The sequence below is a fragment of the Lontra canadensis genome, unplaced genomic scaffold (genome assembly GCF_010015895.1).
Source record: "Lontra canadensis isolate GAN:19392208 unplaced genomic scaffold, GSC_riverotter_1.0 scaffold68, whole genome shotgun sequence".
Classification (NCBI taxonomy): Eukaryota; Metazoa; Chordata; class Mammalia; order Carnivora; family Mustelidae; genus Lontra; species Lontra canadensis.
The window spans coordinates 6,105,998-6,127,541 of NW_022631062.1; the positions used below are offsets into that span (position 1 = coordinate 6,105,998).

General features: G+C 47.8%; 1 protein-coding gene across 1 annotated transcript in view; it reads left to right on the forward strand.

Moving 5' to 3' along the window:
- The window catches only part of ANOS1 (anosmin 1), a 170,146-nt gene that overhangs the window by 34,028 nt on the left and 114,574 nt on the right, over nt 1-21,544 (forward strand). The window lies entirely within an intron of this gene.

Below are 21,544 nucleotides of genomic sequence, written 5' to 3' on the forward strand. Positions count from 1 at the left end.
CAATATACGTGTATATTGTCAATATACGTGCAATATACGTGTATCGTCACATGCCAGTCCATGACTTGTAGGTTCCATTAGCCATCGCTGCAATCAAGACACACATACCAGTTTTTCTACACGCTACCTTATTTCTCTCCCTGTAATTTTTTTTTAATCCAAAAACATTTTAAGGAGGAAACGTCTTCTGGTTGCACCAGAAGATTTGCTGCATTCTACATACACTTAAGCTATTTTGTATGTAGTGTTGTTAGCAGGAATTTGCGATACTGTGATTTGTGGGACACGTATGGTTGGTCATACACATGACCAGAATATCTTCTCGTGTATTTGATCTTCCTCCACCGTTCTTGGCTCACAGCTCCCCAAACCCTTGGGACTTGCTGAGCAATAAGAACACTGGGACCGTCTTCTGGGCTGCTTGGTCTCTTGTCCTCGGTTTCTAAAATCCCTCCGGAGCCCCAGAGGTAAACAAGTGTCTTGTTATTCCTAACAAGCCCCTCTCCACCGCCAAGGGGTGTATGTGAATGAGGTGACTTTTGGAACACGGCTAAGGAAGGGGGCTGTTGCTACGCAAACCAACCCTGAACAGAGGGTTGGGACTTTCAGGCCGAGTCCCTGATTTCCAGGGACGGGAGAGAGCGGGAGGTTGAGTCAATCACCAACAGCCAATGATTTAATCAATCATGCCTAGATAATGAAGCCTCCTTTTAACGCGGAACAAAAAGGGAGAGGGTTCAGAGAGCTCCCACGTGTGACACGTGTGCAAATGCAGACCTGGGGACAGGTGGTGTCCTTGGAAGCTCCCCGCCATTTCCCCGTGCCTGGCCCTGTGCATCTCTCCCACCTGTCTTCTCCTGAGCTAATATCCTCTCATAATAAACCCATCGAAAGTGAGCGACTCAGTCAAGTTTTTGGTTGTGTGTTCTGCTGAGCTGCCCTAGCAGATGAATGGAAGCCAACGAGGGGGTCAGTGGGACCCTGCCATCTGCCGCAGGTCAGACAGAAGCGCAGGTGACATCTGGGATTTGTGATGGGCACTGAGGTGGGCGTGGGGGGTGGGTCATGGCAGAGGGGAGGGAAGCAGCCTGTGCGACCGAGCCCTTAAACCCCGAGACAGACACTGTCACCAGGTACATAGTGGCAGAAGTGAGTTAACGTGTAGGACACTCAGCCGATGCTGGAGGGCTGGTGGGTGTTTGTAGAAGCTGCACCCGCCCACCCACACCACACACAAGTTGGAATTGGGTGCAGAACTTCTAGAATTGCTGGTTAAATAATCTGACTCTTTAAAAGGCCTCTTTTCCGTTTCTGAGTCACCCTCTCCGGGCACACACACTCGAAAGTTTTCATTTTATCGATTCGTGCAGTGAATAGCATACGTTTTACTTCAGTCCCCAAACACGGCAATTCTGAAAAAAATACGCATGTGCATTGGTGTATGTTTGTAGTATGTACCGTACGAATACAGTTTGCCGCTGGCTGAAGATGTTGGCAACTTTGGGATCCTGATAGTGTTTGATGAGCTTTATTTCATCCACATTCCTATTAGACTTAAAACTCAAACAGTCCTTTATTTTATCACTAAAATGTTATTTGGGCAACACAGATAACTTGTTTATGAAGAACATTATTATTTTCTAGGGTCTTCCAAACCCGGTCTCTCCCAGTCAGTGACTGTAGGCTGCTATCCCACACCAAGAACTTCATTGCAGAGATCCATCCCAACGTCCGTGCACACAGGACGACGTCTAATACACACAGATCTTATTAAAAATAGAATTCGTAGGTGAAATATGGAATAGTGTGATGGAAGTAAGCTTCGCTTAGCTGTGACTTGCTCAGTCTTGGGCAGAAATGAAATGCCTGGTTTACGGTTTACTTTTTTATGTAATAACGTCAACATTTGCTCTGGCGACAGGTTTCCTAGGCTCTATGACACTGTTCTTCCACTGGCGTGTTGGGTAACTCGTTTATGTCATCATCGCAGGAAGGTGTATGTACACATACCGAGAGAAAAGGACACGAGGCTGATGAGAGTCCCCGAGTAGCGTTCCTGCCCCGTTTTATATTAGCTGAGTGTTTCATGAATTACCAGTATTATCTCTCATTTAAGCAACGCCCTTTCTCCTTACTCCATTAAGAAATTCTTTTTTTACCCCTTTAAAAGAAATTCAAATGGAAAAGTTTCTTGTGAACTGTGTTTTTAAGTATCCCAATTAAAGACACACACACACACACACACACACACACACCCCGCCCATTGGAACGATGCGTTGTTAAACCGTATCTTCTCGTGAATGAGCAAGGCGGACACGAGAGACTGCATTTCCCAAGAAAAGAAATCAATTCCCTTTGCCTAAAAGCAAGGAACGCATTAATAAGTTACAGCTGACCCCACGAGAAACTTTGGAATACAGTGCAAAGCGGACATCAGTTTAAGGGTTGGCTTCAGTCTGAATCTTTGGGAATGAATCTTAGGCGCCAATCCAAGTTATCGCCTCTGGATATTACCACCACCGGCTACGTTCGCAGCTAATTACCGTTTGCGTTTCTTTTCGGATCTGTGGAACCCATAGAGTCTTTTTGCTCTTTGTCTTTAGGGTAATGAGGGGAAGCGTGAGCGGTAGGGACTCCGTTTTACAGGTGGGGACGCTCGGGCACATGCCGATTCGATAACAGTCCTGGAGTCACTCAGCAGAGGGGTGGAGGGGTGCCAGAGTTCGGAACGCTGCCTTCTCCGTCGTGCTGCCCAGAGATCAACAACTTGAAAACCCGTTGAGAATAAATACCGGGACAGCCGAGTAACAGATAAAACCTGGGAGTAATAATGATGTAACTTTCTGAATATGTTTTGAAAGATAGGGATCGTGGAATGTTTTGTAGAAGCCACGCACGCTCATCATTGGTGCCTGCCATCGACGAACAGGATCCCTTCCTCCCGCCCTCCAGCGCCTGCCCCGCCCCTTGTCCAGCGGGCCATCGTCTGCCCGCGCCGGCCACGAGCATCGTGTGGAGTCTCCCAGCCGCGGCTTTTGCCCCAAACCATGCGGTCCGCGCAGGGCTCCTGGAAAGACCATCTAGACGTAAAAGCTGAATCGTGCTGTCCACCTTACATCTGTTGCTCTCTCTCCATCTTGCTCAGACCCAAACGCTGGCCCCGTGTCTCCCCCTCTTTCTCTCTCTTACTTGATCTCCTCCTCCTTTTAGCCCTTGGAGGCTGCTCTTCTGTCCACCCAGAACTGGGTGTCGGTCCCCCCTGCCCTCATCCCCATCCCAGCACATGTGCACCTTCTCAGCCTCGCTTTCCCCAACCAACCCCTCCCCTTCATTACACGCTTCATTTACACCCTGACATGCCGTTTTAGAGGTCTTGTTTTCTCTCTCACACTCTGTCTCCTTGACCAGAAAGTAAACTCTTGGCAGAAGCCGACTCTGTCTTCTTTGTTGACCGTGGGGTTCCCCACTGTCCTAGCGTACGATGCTGGGGGGCACCTACCAGCTGCTCAACAGATATTTCTGATGAGGGCATGAACGAGTAAGACTTGTGTATTACATTCTTCCTCCCCAAAGTACATCTTTAGTGCTTTAGCTTTACAAGAAAGTAACAATACAGTCCATTTTGTATCCATGTAACTTAGCAAGATTATTTGTTATTCAGAGAATCTACACCTTTGTCCTCTACTCCGCTTTCCATAACGAAGTCAGCACTGCCAACTCAAGGGTCTTCAGCACCATTTACCTTGTAGGTCATGTGGAGTAGTGACTGATTGTCCTGTGTAGGTTTACACGGTGGCTCTCAACCTGGGGTGATTTTCTCCCGAGAGCCCAAGTAGCAACGGCTGGGGACGGTTTTGGTTGTCTCAGGTGGTGGTGGAAGCCACAAGCAGCAGGTGGGTGGCGGTCGGGGATGCTGACGGCAACCAGCAGTGCCCAGGACAGCCCTGCACAGCAAGAGTCACCTGGTCTACGTGTCCATAGTGCCGAGGTGGAGAACCCTGGTCCGTGCATTTTGGCGGATATAAAAGAAATGAAGAACCCAGCTCTAGTCTCCCCAGTTTTACTTTCTGATGTGATAGAAAAATAAGCGTGTCATTTACTGGGCATGTGGTATGCGTGGAGTGCCTTCAGGGGCTTGGTACGTGTAGGGATTCTCATTCTCCCCGTATACTCTCTAATGTCTGGTGGGTGGCTCTGCCTTCTCACCCAGTTTCTGTTCAAACTAAAACCTGCCTCCTCACCATCTAGAATCCGGCATCTACATTTCCCAGATCTTCTTTGCTGTTCAATATGGCCATCTATCTTATTTCTAGCCCACGGAATGCAGTTGGGATAATTGTGAAGGATTTTTGAGATGTCTCTGTAAAAAGGGACTGATTTAGCTAGAAAACATCCTTGTTGGGTCTTTCTTCCCCTTTTCTGTCCTCTGCTGTCGAGGATGCAGACAAACGTCAGGGGCTCCAGCAGCTGTCTTGCTCGAAGACTTCGCCTTAACGACAGAGGCAAGTGTGAGGATAACCAGTAAGAAAGATAGAAGGTGTCTGGGTCTTTCATTGCATGGAGCCCCCATTTTGAGTCTTGGACCTCTCAAATTATGTGCACAGGGAAGACAGATAACTTTCTATGTTAGGTAAAGTAGCTTTTTTTTTTTTTTTAAACTTTGTTTTTGTTGTTGTGTGAAGATGAACCTAATCTTGACTTTCTAATTGGCGTGACCATCTCTGTTTCACAGACGCTTGGGGAGGGTTTCATGACCTTTGTGCGATGTCACTTGGCTACTGAGTACCAGGACGTAGCAGAGATGGAATTTGAACGAGTTCTGACAGAATCCGAAGCTTGTGGTTTTCCCATTAGGCACCCTACGCATTTGAAGTATCCTAGAACCACGAGAATATTCTCAAAGGTCTGCTCAGTGTAGCCCTTGATTCTGCTGGTGCTCTGGGTTCTTCCGGAACCATTTTAGGGCTGCTGTGAAATGTACAACTTCCGGGAAACACTGTGCCCCAACTCTAGGGAAGGAATCATGTCTGCTCCTTGCTTTTCCATCTCCATTGTCCAGTGCGGGGGTAGCAAGGTGCTGTCTGTCTCAAGGTGACCCCCTCTCCAGGTTCCGCTTCATTCAGGGATCACAGCAAGTGCTTGCAGAAACGGGTGCCTTAGAAATTCCTCCACGAGGGTCACTGCTCTCTTTGAGATGAACTCAGAGCCCAGGGGAACGTGGTTTGCTGTCTTGCACTGCAAAAGAAGCTGCAGAATTGCCATCTGAGCTCAGGGTCAGTCTAGGATGATTTGGGCTGGACTTTCTAAATATAACCAAATTGACCCCAAATTAGTTATCTTTTAGAATGACTTTTAGAACTTCACTTTCAGTAATAACTAAATCGTACGATCATCTGGGAGGCAAACCAGAAGAGACTCTTCATATTAGGGAACAAACAGAGGGTTGCTGTAGGGAAAGGCGTGGGGGGATGGGGTAAGTGGGGGATGGGCATTAAGGGGGCCCGTGATGTGATGAGCACTGAGTGTTACATGCAGCTGACGAATCACTAAATTCTACCCCAGCGACTAATAATATACTATATGTTAGCTAACTTGAATTTAAATAAAATCTAAAAAAAAAAACAAGACCATCTGTTTCTAATTAAGACTGTAAACATATGCCTTTGGCATAAAAGAGGCATTTTTGTATTCTATCTAAATAGTCTTTGTAATCAATTTTTTTTTGTCACCAATTTTTATCTTAATGTTTTCATCCAAGCAATCCTAAATACTTTTGGGGATGGAACATTATTGCAGTGCTATAAAAACCTAATAAAATATCCAAATAAAAAGTTCAGTTTTGGGCATGTAATTTTTTAAGAACTTCTTTTAATTAATCTGTCTCTTAAATAACACATTTTTCTATACCAAATACAATTTCCTGATTTTTTTTTTTTCCCCATACACCACAATGGATGGCCATTCAGGCCTCTCATTTATGTTTTTATTTTAACATTTTCTTGAAATATATTTCATTTACTTGAGCGAAGAGAGTTTGATTATTTCAGTTTCAACAAATGCTCATTGACCGTGTCCTCCTGTGTCCTGGGCCCATGTGATTAAGTAATACAATAGCCTGTTTGGTCTTTGCTCTTACTTTGTACCTGTCTGTCTTCCTGAGCAAATCCCCTTTTTAACAATCTACACTCTTTTTAAAAAATTGGCCCAGGATCCCTTAAGAGTTCCCAGGATGGAGTGGACTGGCCCGTAGGGCACCTTCTCCTTATCTCACCAGCTGGCGTATTTGTGTCTTTTTAGGATCCGTCTGTCCTTTGCTCTTTGCTGATTCTGTTTCATTCTTCCCCAATGCCAGCTCTCCCTCCTTTCTACCACTCAGAGTTTCCTCTAAACTCATCCATTACTTAGTTGTTATGCAAGTGAGTGGGTTTCTGCCCTCTTTTCGGGAGTGTTTCATAGCCCATGACTCAGGACTCATCTGGGTGCAAATATTAGGTGACAAAGGACAGAAGTGTTGGGGTGTTGGAGTGTTAGGACTTGACTTCTAGGTGTTAGGACTGTTAGGAGTTAGCTGGGTGGCGGGGGTGGGAGGGGGGAAGGTGAGGGATGCACACTGGGTTTCCTCTTACAAGAAAGACAGAAAAATTCCGAAGCTAGGAGGACTTTAGGAATTCTTTCATAGTGCCCTTGGGAATCTGATCTCAAGGCAGAGATATATCTTGACAAAGGCAACTGCCACCCCAGTGGAGGGCCTTATTCTCAGAACCTCCATTCCGTTCGGTGTAATTCCTCTGAAGCCAGTTTAGGGATAATTTTGGAGCATTTGCTGGGAGACTGGAAATGGGAGTACAATACCCTGGCGTTTTATCTCAGTGGAGAAGTCCAGATCGTTTTTATGAACCATTCTGTGATGTCGAGAATATCTCTTTTTCTTTCATTTTAAAGATTTTATTTATTTATTTGAGAGAGCAAGAACGCCAGCACGAGTGGGAGTGGTACATCAGGAGAGGGAGAGGCAGGCTCCCTGCTCAGCGGAGAGCCCAGTGCGGGGCTCGATCCCAGGATCCTGAGATCATGACCTGAGCCGAAGGCAGAGGCTTCACCGACTGAGACACCTGGGTATCCTGAGAATATCTTTTTTTCTTAATAGCTTCTTTTTTCAAAAATGTGACCTTCTGGTTTTGTTTTGTTTTTTTTTTTGAAAGATCTTATTTATTCAACAGAGACAGAGCTAGAGAGCACAAGCCTGGGGAGAAGCAAAGGGAGAGGCAGGCTTTCCGCTGAACAGGGAGCCCCATGTGAGGCTCCATCCCAGGACCCTGGGATCATGCCCTGAGCCGAAGGCAGACACGTCACCGACTGACCCCCACAGGCGTCCCTCAGTGAGACATTTTTTTAAGCACTGTACTATGATACTGTGATTTGTAATTCATGCATATTTGGTCTTCGTCCCCATTTCTGGCACAGAGCTCCTAAAACCCTTGAAATTCCCTAAGTGGAGAGAACAGTAAGTTGTCCTTTGTTCCATGAATGAGGTGACATTTGGAAAGCATCCGAGAACGGAGCGTGGTTCTCAGTGCCGCCAGCCACGAGGTTAGAGTGTTGGGACTCCCCGTTCCACCCGGGACCTCCAGGGAGGGGAGAAGACTGGGAGTTCAGTCTTCCATGGCCAGAGATTTCACCCATCGTGCCTAGGGCCTAATGAAGCCCCTGTAGAAACTCAAAAGGAGGTTTAGGAAGCCTTCCAGGTTGGTGGACACATCGGGGTGCTGGGGTGCGGACAGAGAGAGGACATGGAAGCCCCATGTCCTGTGCATCTCCTCTGTCTGGCTGTTCCTGACTTACATCCCTTATAACTACCCAGTGATCTAGGAAGTACCGTGTGTCTCTGAGTTCCATGAGCCAGTCTAGGAAATTCCTTCAACTCAAGGAGGGGGTGGTGGGAATCTCGAGTTACAGCCGGTGATCAGAAGCACAGAGGATGGGCTGAGCGGGTGGCAGGAACACAGCCTTCCAGGACGGAGCCCTCCACTATGGGATCCGGTACCGTCTGCGGGTGGATGGTGTCGGAATGGAGCAGGAGGGCTTGTTGGCGTAGGGAGGCTCATTCTCGACACACACACCTTGTAGTTACTGTCTCATACCTTATGCCGGGGGTCAGCACTAAAGGCCAGATGGTAAATCCTTTCATCTTTCACAGATCGTAAGACTCTGGCAACCATCCACTCTGCCGTTGTAGCACGAGATCAGTGACCGATAAGACATCAACGGATGCGTCTGGCCGTGTTCCAATAAAACTTTATTTATGGGCACTGAAACTTGAATTTCATGTCATTTTCACATGTCATGAAATTTCATTTTTCCCCCTCAAGTTAGCATTTACAAATGCAAAAACAATTCTTAGCTCACCAGCTGTACAGAAAACAGGTGCTGGGCTGCATTTGGGCATTTGCGATAGCTGGCCTGTTTTCTGCCGCTGCATTCACGTACGCAAAGCCAAACTTACACAAAACAATAAAATGCTTTCTTCTCCCCACACAAAGGCATATCTGGATGTATTCAAACTCAAACAAAAATGGCCAGTTTCTCCCATCACTTATGGATTATTGTTGGTTGGTGTGTGAGGAATTTTGAATGAATGCATGATAAACAATAGTAAGACAACGTCGAAGAAATCACAGCTTTTGAAAACTCAGTGTTGAAATGGGATTATTAGAGCCGGCAAAAATGGTGAAGCAGTTCAGATGGAGCAAAACAGAAAGGACGTCGGAATGGATGTCCTCTGTCAGACCTTTCCAGGTTATCTCCGTTGTGCATTGTCTTTCAGCTGTTTTCTTAGTCTGCAAACGGTAGAAAGCTGGTCATAATGCAGATGAGTCTTGTCCATGGAAATGCAAATGGGCCTTGGCCAGAGGAATGCCATTGATGCTGGCCCCGTGAATAGGCCATTAGGCATCTATCTGTAAATCTGGTCCAGCCCCTCTTGCTGTATGGGAATGTCTTGCTGTATGGGAATATATATTTATATTTTTTTGGATTTCTCCTTTCAACCAAATGTAACCTATTCTTGGTCCTTACCGTGTCTCATGGTGGAATCTAATCGTGGACACACGGTCATGTTATGTTTGCACGAGAGTCATGCATTCACTTTATAAAAGATCTATAATTCGCTTTCATATTTATGCTCTGTGACCTTGTACCTGGGCACCTTGCTCTCGATGACAAGCTGCCCATCTGTGGGAAGCGGGTTGCTTCTCCTTCTCCTTATGGGTGTTGTAACTCACTCCTTTGACTTGTTTCCCATGTGGTGCTGAGGCTGTGTGTTGAAAAGGGGTAATTTAGGGCCCGTCTCCGTGCCTTGGCATGCTGCTTTGATCTCAGTGGGAGTTCCGTTCTTCTAAGGGCTCCAACTCCAGATTCTTAGTCATGTTCCAGGTTTATTCAGAGCCAAATTTAGAGGTGAGGAATATTGGTTTTGCTTGTACGAACATCTGAACATCTGGACGGCTTCATTTGACATCTGTGAAATTTATTGGAGAAGGGTCAAACCTCTGAAACACCGCAGAATGCAGCCCTGGAAGGTTTTTGTTTTGTGTTAGATGTTTGCTGAGTCCATAGAGCCCAAGGAAAACCTATCTTAAGGAGGAAAATGAAAAACCTGGGCCCACATGGAAATGCACCGTGTCCAAATAGCCAAGAACGTCCTTTACTTCTTTGCAACCCTAACGAGCAGTGGATGAAAAATTTCAGATGTTTTACAAAGTTTAGAACATTTATATCCTATGGTAATACTTACTGATATTCTGTCGTTTTCCCTGACTTTATACAATTAGCTTCAGGACAAAGGGGATGTATTTTGAATATCTCTTACGTAACCTATGGCTGTCTCTTGGGAAGTACCCACTATTTCACCGGTGAAGCCACCACGGACAGTGATTGTCAAAGAATTACAGGTTTGGACCCCTAGGAGAGAGACCTTCCTCTAGAAACCGTCCCAAGTGGAACGATTCATTCCCTTTATTGTGGTCCCCGTGCTGTTTCCATAAGTGAAAACCATGACCTCATTTCTGGGGAAAATAAATGGGATCTCATGCTCTGAGAAGAGAGGCTCTTCCGTTCCTTTCACTAGTGGTGCGATTAAACTTTCAGTGGGATGTATATGAGAAGGGTTTAAGGGACGGCGGGGTCCTTGGACTTCCCAGTCTGAGTCCAGAGACCAGCAAGCCTGGGTGAGGGCTCCTCGCACAACATCCTTCTCAAGGACTCCGGTGTCGTGCGGGAACGCGCACAAGGATATCCTCTGTGACGTACAGGCCGAGCTGGGGAGAAAAGAGAGAAAGGACAGAATCTGAAGCAGACAAAAGCCGAAATAACTTAGGCGTGGGCTCACAAAGCGTCCAGCGGCAACACTTCATCTCGGAAGCCGTGAGGAAGCTGAGCTGCGTGAGAAAGGCTGGCGGCCTCCGGCAGCGTCCCTGCAGCCGTCGCGCAGGTGGGTCGAGGCGTTAACGGCCGAAGCAGTGAGGAGATCCGAGCCTGTCCGAGGGCCCCAGCCCCCCGGAGTGCGCGTCCCCCGTTCTAATTGCCACGTCCGGCACGGAAGGGGCCCGGGCTGGAGCCTCCATTTGCTTCTCCACACGTGTCATTCTTATGGTAAGTGTTCCCTGCGCTCATGCTGGGAACTTTTATCAAACATATTAGCGTGCTTTGGGGGGATCATTAGCCTGCGGGAGCTGGAACATTCCATGCTTTTTGGACCTGGAAACTAGCCTGACAGAACACGCACCTCCTGCTGAACCCACTGTCACCCGGTGAGCAAGGGAGCAGGGTCTCATTGAGATTTAAATCCAGCACGTGACACGGGAACGGCCTGATGTGTTTCCGATTTTCCGGGTCCGCTTTTCACGGGTGTGAATGATGCTTCCACCTGCCGGACACTCCAAAGCAAAGACCCGCAGGAGGGAAAAGCCCACCTCCTTGGGAGTCTTTTTCGCACCCTTGCTCCTCGGACCGTTAGTTTCTCCTCCCGCCCCATGAAGGACGACGCCAGCAAAGTCTGGGGTTTGGCTCCCAGTTGAAGAAGAGCTCCCGAGAGCCGGCTTTGGAAGGGCATGTGGTGGACCACGGGAACAGCGTCTCCGCCAGGAGGCATCGCACGGTGACTGCGGCGTGGCAGCTGTGCCGGACCTGTGACGGGTCCACCCGGAGGCGCTTGCCACGGGGCTGAGCCCCGATGGCTTGAAGACGCCGCGGTCTGATCTGGCCGCTGCCAGGACGCACCGGCGCTGGGGACGGGTGGCTTTAGAGAGGAGAGGCGTGGCCTTTCCGTGGCCCGGTGGGCAGATTTGGGGGCATCACACGTGTGATTGTCCTTTGTCGCCCTACTTCCCCCAAGAAGGGTCCTTGTCAAAGTAGCCTCGGACACTGGAGGGGCGGGGCAAGAGCGCTCATGGGATGGGACCCGCCTTTGCTTAGCCCTTTGCCTAATCTGGACCCCCTCCGGTCAGCCGTCCTCGATGTGAGGATCTGGTCTCGTTGTCTTACCTATTCATGCACAGGACCTCCTCTTAGAAATCTCATTCGTGTCGTGCCTCATCTGCCTTGGAAACAGGATTTCCTCACTACAGGAAATAACTCTGGGTTTTATTTCTTTTATTTATTGGTTAGTAATCACTACACCCAGCGTGAGGCTCAAACTCACGACCCTGAGAGTCACGTGTTTTACCGACGGAGCCAGCCAGGCGCCTGAGATCTAGGTGTAATTTAATTTAATTTTTTATTTTTGAAATCTAGGTTTTAATTCCAACTCTGTTTTTATTAGCTGAGTGAACAAGGACACACTCTTGCAGTCTATCTCGCCTGAAAAAATACGGGGTGATTTCCGCAAACTAATTTTCCTTTCTCAAAAGTTCTTGTCTTTGACCTATTTGATTCAGAAGAATTTCCATCGCCCTTTAAACAATGACATGCAACTACTTGGCTTTATTTATTTTGCAACTAGTTTAGGTCGGAGAGCGTCCTTGTAAGATTTATTGCTCAAAGTGTGTTTTTATTTGGGTGATTTGAGGTGTGTGTGCACACGCGTGTGCACATGCTGGCTAACCTGGACATTTGTTTTAAATCCCTTTTCAGCCTAAAATTAAATTATTGTGGCTGTACTCTATAGGATGTACTACTGAGGTCTACCTTCTATTTTCTTCTGGGTTGAAAGAAAAAATAATTTATTTATTTTTTTTTTTTAAAGGAAGATCTTTGTCGCATGTTCCCTTTACCTTGGGTGCATGCCTACACTGAGAGTGCATTGCCCGTTTACTCCAACATCTTTGTTAGGCTCTTAGATTTCCACAGTTCATAACAGGCAGACAAAAGTTCTGCTGGCTCTGAAATGACGGCCACACGTGCACAAAGCCACTGGGCTCCTGGGACTCGCCAAGGAGCAGGCTGTCACACGCTCCGTAACCTCGTGCCGCCAGAAGTCAGCAGGGAGAAACCGTCCGCAGACCTGCCTGGTGCATCCATCGTTTCCAGATTTTCTGCAGTCTTGGCCTCCGTTACAGACCTGAGACTTTCTACCGTCCCCATCTCAAGACTGTCCTTTAACCAGTGGTTTTTATTCAGTGCATGTGGCTATAGGGTGGTAGGTGGCATATTCTACAGACTGTCCCACAGTCCCAGCCTTTGGGAATGTCCTGAGAAGCCTGGGGACATGGGACTATCATCCCATGCCGTCCTTAGAAGGAAGGTTTTGAAGGCATCATTCTGCTGGCATTATCAGTACTAATTATGCTTCCCCTAGAGGTTGGTAGGGTTTTGTTTTCCCCCCTCCCGTGGATGCTGTGTACCTTAGCCAGTAGTGTTTTCCCCTTGCGTTGGCTGTCAGAAAGCTAAAAGATCAGTAAAATGCCCTATTCCTAACACAGGTGCTGAAATGAATCTCACGTATTTTGGAAACTAGCCTTATCCTGACTCCATCTATTTGTTCATTATCTTTGTTTTTTGGCTATATCCTACGGATCTTGGTGCATTGTTTCTGAACATCTTTAAGAGTGAAAAGGGCTGTCGATAAATTCATAAACCCACGAGCCAAGAAATAACTAGAAAGTTGCCATATTACAGCTGCAACAGGCCCGACAAGCCCGATGAGCCTGGACCGTTTCATCCACAATGTCATGGTTAGCCGGGATGAGGGGACAAGACATCTGTATTCCTAGCAGCAGACTTGCTACAGGGCAGTGACGATTATGGCATCATACTTGGAAAGGAGAACGGTTGCCACTTGTCGATTAGGTAATGGCTGTAACTGGCCGATAGAAGCAAGAAAAAGCCGTTTGAAATGACGAACGCAGAGGGAGAGCCGTAGGAACGTGTTCTGATGGGAAATGACGTAAGTGGACCAAAGGTGGAAGCCTTTTGTTCGTGTGCTCCCTTTGGAACCAAAGGGCTGTGGCCCTGTCTTCACAGATCTTAAGTCACAAATAGCAGAGGTCAAAGAATAGTCTTTAAAAGTACACAATAAAGAAAGGCCTCCTCTCAACGGGCCCCATTCAGAGCAGAGCTGCCCATGTGGGTGAGTTCATTTTCCGTTTGTGTGGAGGCAGAAAATGACTTAAAGTGCGCACTTTGTAAAGATGTCTTTCTTTCTCGCTCGCTCACTCCTTTCCGTTGGTTGTCGTAGTACTAATGGTTTGTGTTGATTCCCGTGAAGGTCCTCCTCCATCTGCCGTAGGCTCTGGGAGTCCACACTGACAATTTTAAGCATAGAGAAATGCATGTAGATAAACGGGGCTTTCGCCTTCTCGTACCTGCCGTGGAAACTCCACTCAAGCGACCGTGGGAATCACGACGTGGTCTTCGTGAGAGCAAGAGCTCCGTGCGCGTCTGTCCACGCAGCTCTTCCTGTCGGGAGACAGGCTGGGGATAAGCAGACGTGACGAGGAGGCGTGAGCTCATGGTTACAAAAATGGGATCCCATGGCCTTGCCTCGTCAAACAGTATGCATTTCCAGTCATTGCAAGTGACTAACTCTGTGTCACGTTGCAGAGAAGGAAGCCTGTGGGCAGGAGGAACCTCTGAACGCTGCTGGGGCCGGGACGGGCCTCGCACCGGGCAAGCAGAGATCACGTTAAGCGCTCAGCAGCCCTCGGACGCGGCCCGCTTCAGCCTTCCGCAGACTTTTCTCATGTGCCTTGATGGCAGCATTGTCGGGAGTGCAGGGGGGGGCCGCCCAGCGCCGCCCGGGGACACGGCCCGTCTTGGGCCCTGCTTGCTGATGAAGGAAGGTAGGGCTTTGATGCCCGTGCAGCTCCCGGTTCTCACAGCTGAGAGGTTGAACTGGGGCGGTTGCAGATCAATGAGCTGCGTTTCCCAAGAGAAAGTGCACAATGGCTCCGGGACCATTAAGCCGGGAAGATTCATGCCTTCGCGTTTGGGAGTGTGTGTTCAGCAAGTTTTCCTTGGGGCGGGGAGGGGGCCTGTGAGGTTTGGCTTTTTACATCCAACTGTATGCACATTTTCCCTTTTTGTACGGGGACATAATGCCTGCACTGAGGATAGCCCTCCCCTCCTCCTAAATCCTTCCACAAAAAGATACTTATTAAGGCCGGTATTCTGAAGAACTAAATGCTTCTTTAACTTTGCTTTATCTGCTTCAATGAGCACAGTGTACCGAGTCCGGGGAATTCACATAACGGCCGAGAGCGGCCCTCCCTATTCTCTGGGGCTCTTTGGGCACAGAAATAATCCCTTCCTAGGATCTTTTGAGAAAGCAACTCAACGATGCACGCAATCAACTGTAAATCGTGGCCAGCTCGAGAAGTGCTGCACAAACTAGCATCGGAAAGTGTTCTGATCGCCAGAAAGCCCCGTTGCTCCGTCTCTTTAAACACAGACCTGCGTTCCAAGACCCCGGATGCAGGGGAGGCAAATGCCCTTCCTCGCTGCGTTTTAAAGCTCCGGGATGCTGCTCTGCTCCCTCCTGATCCCATCCCCACTTTTGTCCTGAGCACTCTGTGTCTGTTTCCCTGTTTCGTTTCTCTGTCATTTTCAGACAAAAAGGCAGCGAGACCCCTTGGAACTTTTGTTTTCCAAGTGGTAATGGAGAACATGTAAGGAGGCGTGAACTCAGACGGCCTGCAAAACTGCGTGCGCGGGGAAGGCCTTCTGGGCTGCTGTTTCACCATTTTCTGCCCCACCCGGGCGCTGTCTCTGGCAGGAGAAAATCATCCCTGCGCTGGGAGAGTCCCGTGTCCACGCGTGTGTGGGCCGCTCTGCTGGGAGGCCCCGACGCAGTCCCATTCACTGTCATTCTCTGGAAAGGCCACGTCCGGATCGGGAGTCCAACGTCACCAGCTTCCCTGCGTTCTCCCTGGCTTGCAGGGTCATGTCGGTGATGCATTTATAATCGCAGAAATCCGGTATTAACACACTTGGAGAACCGAGGAGAAGCCTCTCTTTCGGACTCCGCAGACTCTAACAGCAATGGGACCACGGCGTCTGCTCTCTGGTATTGGGAAGGCACAGTGGGAAGTCCGTGTTCAGCCAGCTGCGTGTCTCTTCTGTCCCTGTGGTGTTCTCCCTGCCATTCCTTCATCTGTGCAGACACAAACCATAGTGGTATTTCTGTCCACGGCTGTGGACAGAGTTCTGTGCTGCTCATTTCCGGTGGATGGTCCCATAGAAAGTCTTGGAGTTATGGTGTCTTCATTGCAACATGCTTCCTCTGCTGCTGGTGGGAGAGGCAGGGAGCGGCAAGGTCCAGGGGCCGGTCTGTGGGTTCCAGGCCTGACAGTGGGACTCGCGAGCTTGGTGACTTGGACCGAGTTGTCTCTGTGCCATCCGCAGACTTCTCTCTCTCCCTGGTTGCCCAGTATTAATTAAAAACGTGAATATTCACTCAATCGTGCAAGCTAAAAGCCTTCTTCTCCTTTACCTTCATGTCCATCCTTCCGTAAAGCTTTTCACATTCATCTCTCGGACTGTTTTGCCATCCCTGCTGCTGTAACTCAAGCATGCTTTGTCCCAGAAATACACTAGTTTGAACTCGCTTATCGATGGAGAGCCAGAAAAGTAAAAATCTTTATTTTATCTAAGCATGTTCCTTCTTTGATGTTTTTCCCTTCTTTAAGATTTTACTTATTTATTAGAGACAGAGAGAACAGTAGCGCAGGGGAGGGACAGAGAAGAGGGAGAAGCAGACACCTCGCTGAGTAGGGAGTCCGATGCGGGACTCGATCCCAAACTCCAGGATCATGACCTGAGCTGAAGGCAGACGCTTAACCCACTGAGCCACCCACCCACCCCTGATGTTCTTCCCTTCTTTACGTAGATCTGAGTTCCTGACTTACATGATTTTTCTTCTCTCTAAAGAACTTTCTAACATTTCTTGCCACGCAGGTCTTTTAGCAACAAGTTCCCTCCATTTCTGTCTGTCTGAGAAAGCCTTTATTTCTCCTCTTTTGAAAGATAATGTTACAGGTACAGAATTCTAGTTGGTGGTTTTTGTTTTGTTTTGTTTAACCTCCATAGTTTAAATATTTCTGTCCACTGTTCTTGCTGGCACAGTTTCTGAGAAGTTGGATGTAATTCTTACCTTCGTCAATCTTTAGGTAGTTTTTTCCCCCCTCTTGGTATTTTCAGGATATTTTTTTTAATCTGCCATTTTCTGTAGTTTGAAGGTGATATGGTAAGGTACAGATTTTTGTCCTGCCCCTTGATCACTAAGTTCCAGGATCTATAGTTTGGGGTCTGATACCTAGTAAGAAAGAGCATTTCTCTCTCTTACTAGGGTTTTCTTTGTTGGTGTGTTGCTTGTTTTTGTTGTTGTTGTTGTTGTATTGCTAGCAGGATTTCTTTTTTTATTCTATCTTGGAATATTTGTCTCTCTCCTGATATTACCCATCTTTTGGTTCTTCCATGTTGTCTACTTTTTCCAGCAGAGCCATTAGTAGGTGAATCTAGTCGGTGTAATAATTCCCCCATCCCTGCTGTGTCTGGTTCTCATGCTTGCTTTTCCTATTCGGATTCTGTTTTTGCCTTTCGGTATGCCTTGTAATTTTTTCTTGGTAGCCGGATCTGATCTGCCAGGTAAAAGGAACTGCTGGACATTGGATTTTAGTACGTGGTGGTGAGCTGTGTGAGGGGGCTTCAGTGTTCTGGAGCTCACGATGAGGTCTCGGTGTTTTGGTGAGCCCTGGCTCTGGGCTGTGAACTTGAAAAGAGTTCTCCTCCGCAAGGTGGGACAGAAAGAAAGGCTGAAGCCAGCTGCCCCTGGGTGTTTCCCCATCCTAGCTCAGTGAGGCCGTGGTAACGGTCCGGCAGGGGAGGCTCTGCTTACCTGGGTTTCCAGAACGCAGGTGCCGCCCCTAAGAACAGGCTGCTCTGGCCTGTTTCAAAGCCGCTCCTTTACCTCTCTGCCTGCCGGAGTCTCAGGAGGGTTTTTCTCCAGTGTTTGCTGTGGTCATCTTGCTGAGCTCCTGGAGGTACAGCTCACGGTATTGTGGGGTTCCCTAATCACTGGGTCCCCCTGACGTTTTTCACTCCCAGACTGGCCACACGGAGCCTCCAGGCAATTGGGCAGTCCCAGTGCAGGCTTTCCTCCACTGGCCCTGGTTCCTGTGACACTTCCTACCCTTGGTACAGTATGACTCTGTGCATTCACTTGCCGTTCTCTCTGGTCTTGGGATCGGTGCCTCCTCCTGTGTTCCGCCTTGTGTGACAGATCTGAAAAGACTCACGTTTCACTCTGTTCAGCTTTCTACTTGCGGTTAAGATGGAGCGGTGACCTTCGCCGTCCTTCAGGCAGAGCTGGAAGCTGGGTGTGTCCATTTCGTATGTGCCTGCTGTGAGTCTTTTCCTCTGCAGGTCAGATGTAGGGTCTTTCTTCCGTGCAGCCTTCCCCGACCTTCATGCTTCTTCAGTCCAAGGACCAATCCATCAGTAGGTCCTGTGGGCTAACAAGACGCTGTGCTTACATTCACACGCGTTGTCATCTTGTAGGGTTTTGTTTCTGTGGGTTTGCATGGGGGACCTCATCACCGGCACCCCCCTTGATTGTGCCTTCTGTTTCTTAGCCTACTTGACGTTTGTTAGGTGTTAATTACGGGCCATCAAGTGCCTGACCCGATGCTTGTGGAGACTTCACTAGGGTGAGGGGATAGAGTGTGGGTTGGATGAAAATTTACTAGTCAGAATCAGAATTCTGAGGTTCTGTGCTCTCAAGGAGGATCCTGTGATCAGGATGAGTCCCTCATGTCCTCAGCTTACACGAGTGCTAATTTGACATTTTTATTGCTTCTAGATGCCCTCTGAAATGCGTTGATAGCAACTTTGACTTGATCTTCACTTATGAAGTTAATATCTTCCATTTGCTTAAGATTTATCGTTTGCAGACGTCTTTGCATAAATTAATACCGTTTGCTTTTCAAGGCGTCTTTCTGAGAAGGGAAGGGCAAATATTAACTTTCTTCGGCTGTTGTGCAAGACACGCTGTAGAGGGTAGCCGCTTGAAAGCCCCGTGCCTAATGAGATGTGAGGACAGTGAGATGGACCCCGGTGTCCACAGTAACTTTGAAGGAAGGGGTGTGGGGGAGCCTGGAGGACAGGAACCTAACTTCATGTTAGTTGAAGAAAATGTGGAAAGAGAAAAATGAGGTTGAAGTGATGGCAGCCCCTCCTTTTGGTAGTTTGGCTGTCAAGAGAATAAAGAGGGAGGTCAGGATTTTGAGAGGCTGGGTGATCTCTCAAACAATAGATTTTTGCTGTATTCTCTGGCACGCTTAATAGATAAATATACCTCTTCATATCGCACTAGTTAGTATTGATACTGGTTTTCATTGCCCCGTAGAGAATTGATGGGGGAGTCGACCTGTGCAGGCAGGGAAGACTTTTCCTCTACCCTCTTCTGTTTTTTAGCTTGGCCTCCTGGCTCACAGTTGGCATTTATGCTCGTTTTGAGGCTGGGCTTAACGTGACATGGATGCTAGTTTCGAGGCATGGGTTTTTAAAAAAAAAAAAAGGAAGACCCTTTGGATGGCTCTTAGAACTCTTGCTCCAAGCGACACTTGCCACATCTCACTTCACAGCCCACTGGCCAAGCAAGTCACAGTGCCCAGAGTGACATCAATGGGACAGAGAAGCATCTATGGACCACCCTCTTCTAGAAGGGACATTTGGGATCAGTATGCAGTCTGCCTTGCTAGGAAAATCACTTAGAATGATGAAATACTAGTTTTATTCATTGGGCGTTTCTCAGATCTGCACAGAATGGCAGTACTAGGAAATACTTCAACTCATTTATGTTTTCAAAATCTACAATGAAAATGTACAGGTAGGAGAAGTGATTTTTTAGCATCACACCTAAGCCCTCGGATATCTAGCTATCAGGGAAAACGGTGCCCTCTTGTACTTTCATGGCGGTGAAACTTTTAGTGCTTTTAGTGCTACTCACCTGGATGACATAGTGTAAATTTTTTAATGTGTGAAATTTCAGGCCCATGTTTTATTTAATACACACATTTGCATACTGTTCTGCTGGAAATTCTTTTTCTGTCGGTTAAAATTTTAAATTATTTTACACGTTATTCTGCTTATTGCCTTGGCATTATCCCAGGGGTGCCGCCAGGCAATGCTCTGACTTGGGCTGTATCTTCTCTCCTCACCCCACTTCCTTTTCCAGTCAAGGAATCTTATAAAGATACAAACCTGTGAGATTTGCATTTTAGAGGAATAATCTAGGATCTGTCCTCATTTACTTATTTGACATTTAATGACTTCTTACCACGAGAGGCTACACATTACTGTAGCCATGTCATGCGACATGTTACAATGCACATTTGCGTCAAACCCCAACTTTGGGGCCACTCATCTAGACCAGTTTTTTTCAAACTTACAAGGGTATCACCTGGAGATCTTGTCCAACTTTAGATCAGTATTCAGCAGGTCTGGGTGCAGCTCGAGGTTTTGCATTTCCTAGGTCCTGGGTCATGCCGATATTGCTGGTCCATAGCCTACGTTTTGCCTAGCGAGTGTATAACCTACTAAATGAGGAATGCAGCAGCCCGTGGGGGTAGCAGCACATCTAGAATCCTTTTCCTAATTAGTGGCAACCGTTACTACATGTGGTTGAGTGAACTTTCCATTTTACTGTGTGTTACTCTCCTTTTTATTTTTTATTTTTTTTTCATCCTGATGGAAACTATTGTGTGCTCCAAGCCATTAGTTAATTTTATTTCACCACAAACTAAAATCCGTTCAGACAAGCTGAGTTCCAGGAACTTTTATTGCCATTATTTTAAAAAGGAGATACTGTGCCTAAGAGACGAGTTCCTTTTATGTGGCGGGAAAGAGTGTCTCATTGTTAGCCGTCTGCTCATCGACCAGAAAAGCTGCTTTGACGTGACTACAAGGCAAATGGAACACTTTACGCCACAGGATGTGAGCGCAGGGCAGGAGAAGGGAGTGGGTTTAAGCATGAGATCCACAGCTATCCACAGGGAGGGAAGTGCCAGCCCTTGGCTCATGTTCTTGCCTTAGCACGGCTTCTGCAGCTCTGTTGAAGCAGAGACGCGGGACACTGGTCCGTTTCTAGGGCTGCTCGTCTTCTGTTAGTGGGGCGTTGCCCTGCGGCTCCTGTCTCTCGACGCAGAGGTTTGCACAGGTGTGAAGTGTGCCCGTGCAGATGTGGGCATGCCTCCTGCCTAGCACAGCCGCATAACCATGCTGTTCGTCTGTTCTTTTTACCATGAGAAGATAGACGGAAGATTAAACAGTTACTGTTTGAGGGGCGCCTGGCTGGCTCAGCCGGTAGAGCATGCGACTCTTGATCTCAGGGTCATGAGTTTGGGCTCCATATTGTGCATAGAGCTTTTCTTTTCTTTTCTTTTTTAAGATTTTATTTATCTGACAGAGAGTGGGGGAGCTTAAGCTGGGGAAGCAGCAGAAGGATGGGGAGAAACAGGCTATTAGGTTCTCTGCTGAGCAGAGCAGGGAGCCTGACATGGGGCTTGATCCTGAGACCCTGGGATCATGACCTGAGCCGAAGGCAGATGCTCAACTGACTGAGCCACCCAGGTGCTCCCCACTTCTTTATTTTTTTTTTAATATTTTATTTATTGCAGAGAGCGAGCGAGAGTGTGCACAAGCGGGGGGGGGAGGGGCAGAGAGCAAGGGAGAAGCAGGCTCCCCACTAAGAAGGGAGCCCCACATGGGGCTCTGTCCCAGGACCTTAGATCATGACCTGAGCCGAAGGCAGACGCTTCACCAGCTGAGCCTCCCAGGAGCCCCAGCACTGGGTCATCTTTTCAAGCCAAGTTTTTATCCAGTTAATTATTATTTTGTACTCTCAGTTGTTGAACTAAAGGCTGGCGGGCACTGTTGTCATGTCATCCCTAGGACTCTTGAGCCGAATAAGGACTCCGTGAATCAGTGTTTTTTGAACTCTTTGTCCATTGGAAAAGCCCTTGAACCTAACAGATGCCTGACAGTTTTTGTTTCACAATTCAAGAGAGTTGTTTGTTTTGGTCTTTTGGTCCCTGTTCACTCAGAGGGGCCT